This window comes from Pelobates fuscus, chromosome 3 (assembly GCF_036172605.1).
Source record: "Pelobates fuscus isolate aPelFus1 chromosome 3, aPelFus1.pri, whole genome shotgun sequence".
Classification (NCBI taxonomy): domain Eukaryota; kingdom Metazoa; phylum Chordata; class Amphibia; order Anura; family Pelobatidae; genus Pelobates; species Pelobates fuscus.
The window spans coordinates 294,832,882-294,842,292 of record NC_086319.1 but is presented as its reverse complement, the minus strand read 5'-3'; positions in this window follow the sequence as shown (position 1 = coordinate 294,842,292).

Below are 9,411 nucleotides of genomic sequence, written 5' to 3'. Positions count from 1 at the left end.
CCTCAGCCAGTGTTAAACATGGAACCAGGAGTCTCCAAGAACTATAACCATTTCAGTTAGAAGTGTCCCTTTAAGTAATGTCAGGAAAGTTTTTGCAGGAACATTCTCAGTTTAAAATTAACTTTTCTATTACTATTTTTGTAAAATAAATAAAATAAAAAAAGAGTTTCATGCCACTCAGTAATTGCAAAAGGGTTGGAATATGGGAACTTATTCATGGATTTTATGATTCATGAGTATAGATAACTTTTACGGTTTCACCCATTTATTTATTTCAACAAAAATAACAGATGCATTTGCCAAATATATTTAGAACCAAAACAGAAATTATTCAGAGTTATCAAATTATTTTAGTTATTGTCGTACCAATAGAGACAAGCAGATGTATTGACTAAACTCTGACTTCCAGTGAATTGAAGTCTGAATTGCAAAATTTAGCCAAGCTGTGACTGTACCAGAGTTAGATAGTGTTTCAAAATCAGCTATTGTACCATACATTTTACAATTTTGATTTCAGTTACTACAGTTCACTATAGTGAATAACGCCCAGCATTTCTAATTTTAGCTTTGTGAAGACCGGATTTTCATAACAAATTTAGTAGATTGGAAGTTTTGTTTTTTTTTTTTTTAACTTGTGATCTAGATCAGTGGTTCCCAAACGTTTTAGGTTCAAGGTGCCCTTAATATTTCAATGTTTTTCCAAGGCACCCCAAGTCAAAACTATTTTCTAGGTTGTATATATGTACAGCTGCAGCATATACTGGGCCCCTACTCTTGGGAGAGGGACTGGTAGATTATTATGAGAAACAATTCAGGCACAATAACCACTACTTTACGTTGTAGTGGTTATGGTGCCAGTAGTGCTGTAGTGCCCTTCCAGGGTAAGTAGTCAAACTGTTTAAGAACAGTTTGACAACTTACCTGGGGCTGCCAGGATAGGGACTGTAGTATGTGTGTGTGTGTGTGTGTGAGGGGTGCAGTGTGCGTGTGTGTGTGAGGGATGCAGTGTGTGTACAGGGGTGCATTGTGTTTGTGAAGGATGTAGTTTGTGTGTGTGGGAGGGGTGCAGTGTGTGTATGTGGGGTAGTTTGTGCATGAGGGGTGCAGTGTGTGTGTGAGGGGTACATTGTGTGTGGGGGAGGTTAAGTGTGTGTGAGGGGTACAGTTTGTGTGAGGGGTACAGTGTGTGTGTATGGGGGCAATGTGTGTGTGTATGGGGTGCAGCGTGTGTGTGTATGGGGGAGCTATTTTGTGGTGTGGAGTCTGTGGGGATAGAAGGGCAAATTAATAAATATACATTTTATTTTATTTTAAATTAAAAATAAAAATGATGTCCCCCCCCCCTCCCTGCTTACATTTGTCTAGGAGGGGGGACATTTCCTGCAATCCCTGGTGGTCCTGGTGGTGACAGTGAACTCTAGCAGCCTCAGGAGCTGCTAGAGCTCACTCTCGCGAGATTCGGAGTGTTGCCGTGATCACCACGCCAACGCTCCAAGCTCACAAGAGGAGAACCCAGCGAAGCTGCAGGTTAGAGCTCCCCGAGTCCTCTCTCCCTCCCTCCCTGCCGGCTGCCAGCAAAGTGCCGGCTGCCAGCAAATCTCTGATCTCCCCTCCGGTCCTGCAGAGCCAGCAGGGGAGAGCATAGTTCCCGCTGATATGATCATAGCACCGGGAAAATAGCTTGCGGCACACAGTTTGGGAACCTCTGATCTAGATGTTAAAATCTCAGTACCCTCCAAAGTTGATCTTATTACTTGCAGTTAAAGGGAAACTGTAATGCTAGGAATACAAAGTTGTCTATAGCGCCCCTCTTGCTTGCAGCCCCCTCCTCTCCCCCTAGTAATGAAAGGGTTAAAAACCCTTTTGTCACTTACCTGAATCCAGCGCCAATCTCACTTGGTGCTGGGTCAGGCTCCGCCTCCGCTTCTCCCCTGCCGACGTCAGCCGGCGGAGGCGACCTAATGCACATGGACGGCGAGCCTAAAGTCGTCTAACCACCCTGAAGTGCCTCTTGTGGTTGTCTGGTAGACAGCCACTAGAGGTAGAGTTAACCCTGCAAGGTAATTATTGCAGTTTCTCAATAACTGTAATAATTACAATTCCAGGGTTAAAAAGACAGGGTCAGTGCACCAAGACCACTTCAATGAGCTGAAGTGGCCTGGGTGCCTATAGTGTCCCTTTAACATAGCTACCTAAGCCTATTTATTTCAGCAAGGGTGTTTTAGTTTGTTGTTTTATTATATTGTCAGTAAAAGGTATAAAAAACTGCCACAGTTATTTTTACCAAACACGCCTGAAAAACTTTGTACTGTACCTTGCTAAATATACCCTACAATGTACCCTAGAACTAGTCAGTGTGAAATACCATATTTTTCTTCCTCTCTGGACTGGATATTACATATTGGTAGGAATTTGAATCTCAGAATTCTTTGGTACAGCCACTACATACTGAATCCAATACCAAGTTAGAGAAATGATAGCATTAGTACATAAGCATTATTTGTAAAGCTTAGCATTTCAGCAATCAGGAATGTAACAAGTAAAGGACAGAAATCATGAACTGCCAAAGAGATGAAGGAGCATCTTCTAAACAGCAATACAGCAACATCATCTCGTCTTTTGTGCCTTTCTGCAATACATTTCCAGCAACTGGGCTCTTTTGCATCATGTGTACCAAGGAATGTTAACCTTGACTAATTGGGTTTACTTAAAAATACGCTAAGCGTGCAGCTAATAATGTCTAACCAGTTTGATTTTGGAAATTGAAAGTATGGATTTAGGAACAACTGGTTTATAACAAAATGAAAAATGTGTTTGATTAATAACAAGCCAAACATTTTGGATGGATGCTAAGATTTAACAATGTCCACTTGCATGAACTCTTTAATATGTATTAAATAAATATATTTGATGAATTTGGAACAATGACTTTAAAGTGAATGCCATAATAGTTTAATCCTTATGGATGTGGTATGTTCTGCCCATTTAGCATTACAAGGTCAGTAAAGGTCTGCTTTGATAAATTAGTAGGACATGTCACGATGGCATACAGATTTTAGGAGTTCATTTTCATGATTATATTTATTGCTCATGGTCCCTAAGAAGTTAAAAGCCAGAGATATTTATACGGCTAGTTATTATGGTCAAGTGTTATCGAATTTCTCAAGATAAGGTTCTATAAATTTGCATGTGAGTGTTGCTTTATATTGAAACAAAGGACTATTTATAAGGAAAGCACTCAGCCACTCACATTGTAGTTCAGAGTCTTAGACACATAGTTTCATGTAACAGAACAAGTAAACTATTTTCTTAAACTGCATGCTCTAGACCAGCGATTCTCAAGTCAGTCCTAAAGGAGAACTTACAGGCCAGGTTTTATTGATATTACAATTCTGGATTTGATCAGTATCCTCATTATATACGATTGTACAATCCCTAAATCCTGGTGTTTTGGCAGTTTTCCAGGTTTGATTTGAGAATCACAGCTCTAAAGCAAAATTTTCACATTTTATTGATAAGCAATTACCACTATTAACAGATTTGTTCACCCCAATGAATTGACCTTTCATCCAACCAGTACCTCCAATATTATTATTTATTTTTTTATCAGATACCATTAAAGTCTATACCTAAATTGGTACTGAAGTGACCTGTTTAGCATACATATCAGATGTAGAGAAAATGGGGTCAAGAAAAATCTGTATTGAAAAAAACAAACAAACAATAGTGGATTATAAGCAAATCGTTCACATAAAATTGGGAGAAATCTTGGCTTCTTATATAATGTGAATGTATATGAATATGCATTGTATTCTATATTATTATTAATAGCATGTATTCTAGATATATACATATATATATAAATATATACAGATATATTAAATCGAAATTGTATACCCTTTAACCAGGTTTCACTGGTGTAGGCTTATCTCTTGCAAGAGCCCCATGTCATATATGGTCTTTAGCTTCTTGATAAGTTTACAAAGCTTAATCCCAAATTTGAGTGAGTTTGGGTCAATCCAGACAGGAGCTGTTTAAGAACATCAATGTGGTGAACCTGGACTGTTTATGGAACCTCTTTATAACAGATTCATCTATGTAATATTTCTGAACAAAATGAATGTATAGAAAAAATAACATATTATTTAATAAATACATTTGAAATGGACCATGCATTATTTACTGTATTATTCATTGTATTTTTCACAGGACACAGTATACAATGTCAAGACAACTGTAAATTATTGAAATATTTCTGTTGCTTTTATCTTATATGTTTTTTCCCCCATCCAGTTTATTTTCTATCCCATGCACAAGGAAGAGGAGCTCCTGTGTTTTTGTAACTGCAGTTTCAAATATGGGATTACAGGATTATGTTTTAAAAAAAACATGATTTATTTATATACGTATTTATGTGGGAGAAACCTCAAATCAATGTCATCAGTAGTTAGGCATTAAAAATGTTCCACGCAAAGTCTATAAGATTTTGTGCCATATTTCCTTTATAAAGCTATTATCCTGCTAATCTGAGACCAGTGTACTGTTAAACAACTCTTTCAGCGTTTTACTATTATTTTTATATTTTCCACCTTAATGGGTTTGGAAATACAATCCACCTGTGTGTTTTCAGATCCTTGTCCCCATCCCGTGTTATGATGTGGATGATTTAATTAATGTGCAGGTACTCTGCATTTCCTAATACCTAAAAAGGAGCCCCAGATCCATACTGAATATATTTGCAATATTTCTCTCTCATTTGGTGAATGACTTTACAGAAAGCCAATTGGCTGGACTACCAGAAATTGCCTCTTCGACTTTGGGTTCCATTTGAATACATCAATATGTTCCAGACCGAAGTGGGATTTTATGGAAAGGAATAGAAAATGTCACATTCCAGGCAATTTTACCCATCTGAAATTAAGGATGTTGTCTGTTGTAAGAAACACACTGCACAAAGATATATTACTCAATCTCCAGCAGTAGTCTGCTCAGCAAATTCAACTTCTAATCACTTGGTAAGATTACTTTAGATTTGGAATTTAGTATGAGAAAACATTAGGATAAAGTCGCATTTAGAAGAATCGGAGAAACAGCATTTTAATATCAACGATTCAAACATTATATAAATCTGTAAATTTTACATAGTACAGCTGGGATTTAGATAGTATTAATATAATGTAGAAAAGCTTTTCTTTCTAGAAAGGAATACACATTTCTGCTGTTATTTTACTGCCTATAGCATCAGGGTTCGCTTGGTTTATGCGTTATAGTGTGTTATAGTGCAAAGAATGAATTTATAAAATATGTTATATTAGTCTCTTACTTGCATTACAGGGAACAACCTGTTTGGCAAACAGAGCCATAAATGTACATAATGATTAAACATCGTACAACCTTAACAGAATGTTCAGTGTGCATCTGCTATTCACAAAATGTGCACACGACTAGGTCCATGTCTGGTAAATGCACAATTTTATCTTAAAGGGTTACTCCAACCAAAAACTGTATTACGTTTTAATAAAACACAGTTTTTGGTTGGAGTAACCCTTTAAGATAACCCTTTTTTGGATGGAGAAACCCATGCTGGCATGAACCCTTCTGTAAAAAAATACAAAAAATTACAATTCCACGCTGAGGCCAGGTTCTCCCTGCAGCCTGATCCTCCTCGGAGGACATCACTTCCCTTCACTGCAGTGGGAAGGTAGGCTAAGTGAACAAATCGGGCAGCCATTGGTTGTCTGTTGCCAGCATGCTATGCGTGCTGACAGACCCCTTTTATGGAGAGAATTAACATTAGCCAGCCCGGAACTCTTCCTTAGAGCTGGCTAATGGCGCTGCTGGAGGTTACATCTCCGACAGCAATGTGCTATATCTGCGTACAGCGTCTAAAAACACAAAAGTGGTCATGACGTTTGGATACACCATTTCAGTTTGCATTGATGTGAAATTTTACATTACCAGCTGCAGCCACTACTTTTGTGTCAGATTTTTTTTTTTTTTTTTTTTAAATATGCATCTAATTATAAAAGAAAACCAGAGTGAGGAAGACAGACAGATCTATAAGATTAGGCAGAAAGAGCCTCCAAAGCACACACATATGAGAGAATAGCACAGTCAGTAAAAAAGGGGGATAAAACATTTTATAGATACATAAATAAGAAAAGGAAAGTAAAGCAAGGATTAGTTAGATTAAAAACAAAAGAAGGAAGGTATGTAGACGAGGATAAAAGTCAAGCTGAGGGACTTCAGTTAAGAAAAAGGAATTTGCTACATGTGAGTTTAGAGGTTCTATTTCAACTGTCAAAAGTAAAGACAAATCAGTCGATGGGGCCTGATGGGATACACCCAAAGTTATTAAAAGAGCTTAGTGGTGAACTAGCAAAACCATTAACAAATTTATTTAACCAATCATTGTTAACAGGAGTAGTCCCAGAAGATTGGAAGTTAGCGAATGTTGTGCCCATTCACAAGAAAGGTAATAGGGAGGAGTCAGGCAACTACAGGCCAGTAAGCCTTACTTTGGTAGTTGAGAAATTGATGGAAATCATGTTAAAGGATAGGATTGTTAAACATCTAAAATCACATGGATTTCAAGATCAGAGACAACATGGGTTTACTTCAGGGAGATCATGCCAAACTAATCTTATTGATTTTTTTGATTGGGTAACTAAAATAATAGATCAGGGTGGTGCAGTAGACATTGCAGATTATTAATTAGCCTTCTAAGTGGAACAGTGTCAAAAGCATTACTAAAATCTAGGTAAGCAATCTTTAACCCCTTAAGGACCAAACTTCTGGAATAAAAGGGAATCATGACATGTCACACATGTCATGTGTCCTTAAGGGGTTAAAGGACCACTATAGTGCCAGGAAAATAAACAAATTCTCCTGGCACTAAAGGGTCATTAGGGCCCCTCTCCCGCTGGGCTCAAACCACTTACCTTTCTCCAGCGCCGGGCTCTCTCGGCGCTGGTGACCTCTCCTCCCGCAGCCGACGTCAGCTCCGAATGCGCATGCACGGCAAGAGATACGCACACACTCAAAACGCCCATAGGAAAGCATTAATCAATGCTTTCCCATGAACGTCCAGCGTCTTCTCACTGTGATTTCCAAAGTGAGAATCGCGAAAGCGCCTTTAGTGGCTGTCAGTGAGATAGTCACTAGAGGCTGGATTAACCCTCAATGAAACATAGCAGAGGGACCTGGCACCCAGACCACTTAATTGAGCTGAAGTGGTCTGGGTGCCTATAGTGGTCCTTTAAGGTTCGGAAGTGGCTGAATGACAGGCAACAGAGGGTTGTAAGCAAGGTGTAGTTACCAGTGGGGTACCTCAGGGATCTGTTATTGGACACAGAAACACACAATGCATCCCTACACACACACCCACACAGACACAGAAACACACCGTGCTTCCCTTACACACAGAGAAACACACAATGCATCTATCACACACACACACAATGCATCCCTTGCACACACACAGAAACACACAATGCATCCCTTACACACACACAAACACATTCCTTCTTTTACACACACTCAATTCACCCCTTAGAGACAATAAATGCACCTCTTACAGACACACACACTGCATCCCTTCCATACACATAAACACAGCTTGCATCCCTTACACATACAAACACAGATTCACACAATACATCCCTTACACTCAAACACACACTGCTTTCTATCCTATACACAAAAACGCACTGCATCCACTACACACACACACTGCATCGCCTACACAATCTGGTATCCATATACTCTACATTCCACAAGCACACACATTAGATCCTCTATGGGTGGGCCTTATTGGCATACTCACTGTCCGGCCCTGAGGGTGCAGACCTTGAGCTGTGTAAGGGGCCCCCAAAAATGGAGCTGCTTCCCGTTCCCCCAGAACATTGACTTTTGTGACCACAGTTACAAACAGCCTCCAGACAGCCTGTTCTACACCAGACCAGTGGAGCCAAACTGCAGCCAGAGCCCATCATCATCCTCATCTGGTTGTAAGTAGGCAATCTAGTATATTATTAGTGACACTAATTTCTAATTTACCTCACATTAAAAGGACACTATAGTCCCCAGAACCACTGCAGTTTAATGTAGTGGTTCTGATGTCTATAGCCTGTCCCTGCAGGCTTTTTAATGTAAACACACACTGTGTGCAGAACTGGAGTTGGTTCATATGACAAATCATATGGGTTGGGCATTGTGATGTTACATGGTGGGCAGCGCATATGGGGCAAAAATCCTTGCACCGGCCCTGGGTCAGAGCTGGGGCAACTGACATTTAATGTGGATAAGTGCAAGATAATGCATCATCGGCATAAAAACCCAACATCTGAGGAGAGGGATTTAGGGGTAATTATTTCAGATTACTTTTTGACACACAAAGTGAGTTTGCACAGTATATTTTGCAAACCTTATCTGTGCCACGACTGTATAATACTTCATATGTTGCTCAGCTATGTCGTCTGAGTACAGCAGTACCTTTGCCATGTATATGTGGATGTTGAAGGGGCACATTTGAGACGCAGCCATTCAGTTTTTTTCTAACTTTGAAGTTTAACGCTGTGTCCATGTTCCCTTTTGGAGTAGTGTAGCTGGCTGGTTATTCAAACTTCCCCAGAAACACATACTATTTATTAAAGAATACACCCTAGGGTAATTCAAAAGTTATATTTTGAACCTTACCGTGGGATCATTTTTTCGCTAGTATGTTCCAAGTGTAGTGGCAATGAGCATTTTTTAATGTATTTTTTTACATCTTAAAACTCGTTTATAAACTTTTTTTACTTTTTACATTTTTAAATCTTTCTTAACTTTTTTTACACCCCAACTATATATATAATTTTAAAATATTCAAATTAATTAATAAAATAAATTTAAGCCCTGAGGGTTAAAAAAACTAAAATAAAAAATAAACTTCAGGTTAATCAGATGACAGTAAAATGTATTCCCTGCCAATTGATCGTAGTCAGTGAACAATTGGCAGGGAAGGGGTTAATTTTATTAAAGCAGGGGAAAGGGTGGGTGGGATATAACTTTAATTATTTTGTTTTTTACACATGGTGAAGAGGATCAAGCACTGATCCGTCTCCCTGCACTTCACACTGAACGCGGAAGAGCAGGGAGGCAGATCGTGAGTCCCTGCAGCACACGTGCTCGCTCTGACAGCCTGTCAGAGCGATCACTGCTGCAGGGACAGCGCGATCAGGTGGGCGTTAACCCGCGATCGCGGTGGTCTGGGGGTTAACTTTATTAAATGACGGAAATTTTCCGTCAAGGGTCCTTAACGCAAGGACAAGCTTGACGGAGAAATTCTGTCTTTGGGCGGGAAGGGGTTAATTGTTTCATATCTTCAATGTTTGTGCTTCCGAAACAGTTGTATGTTAGAGAGGTGTGTCT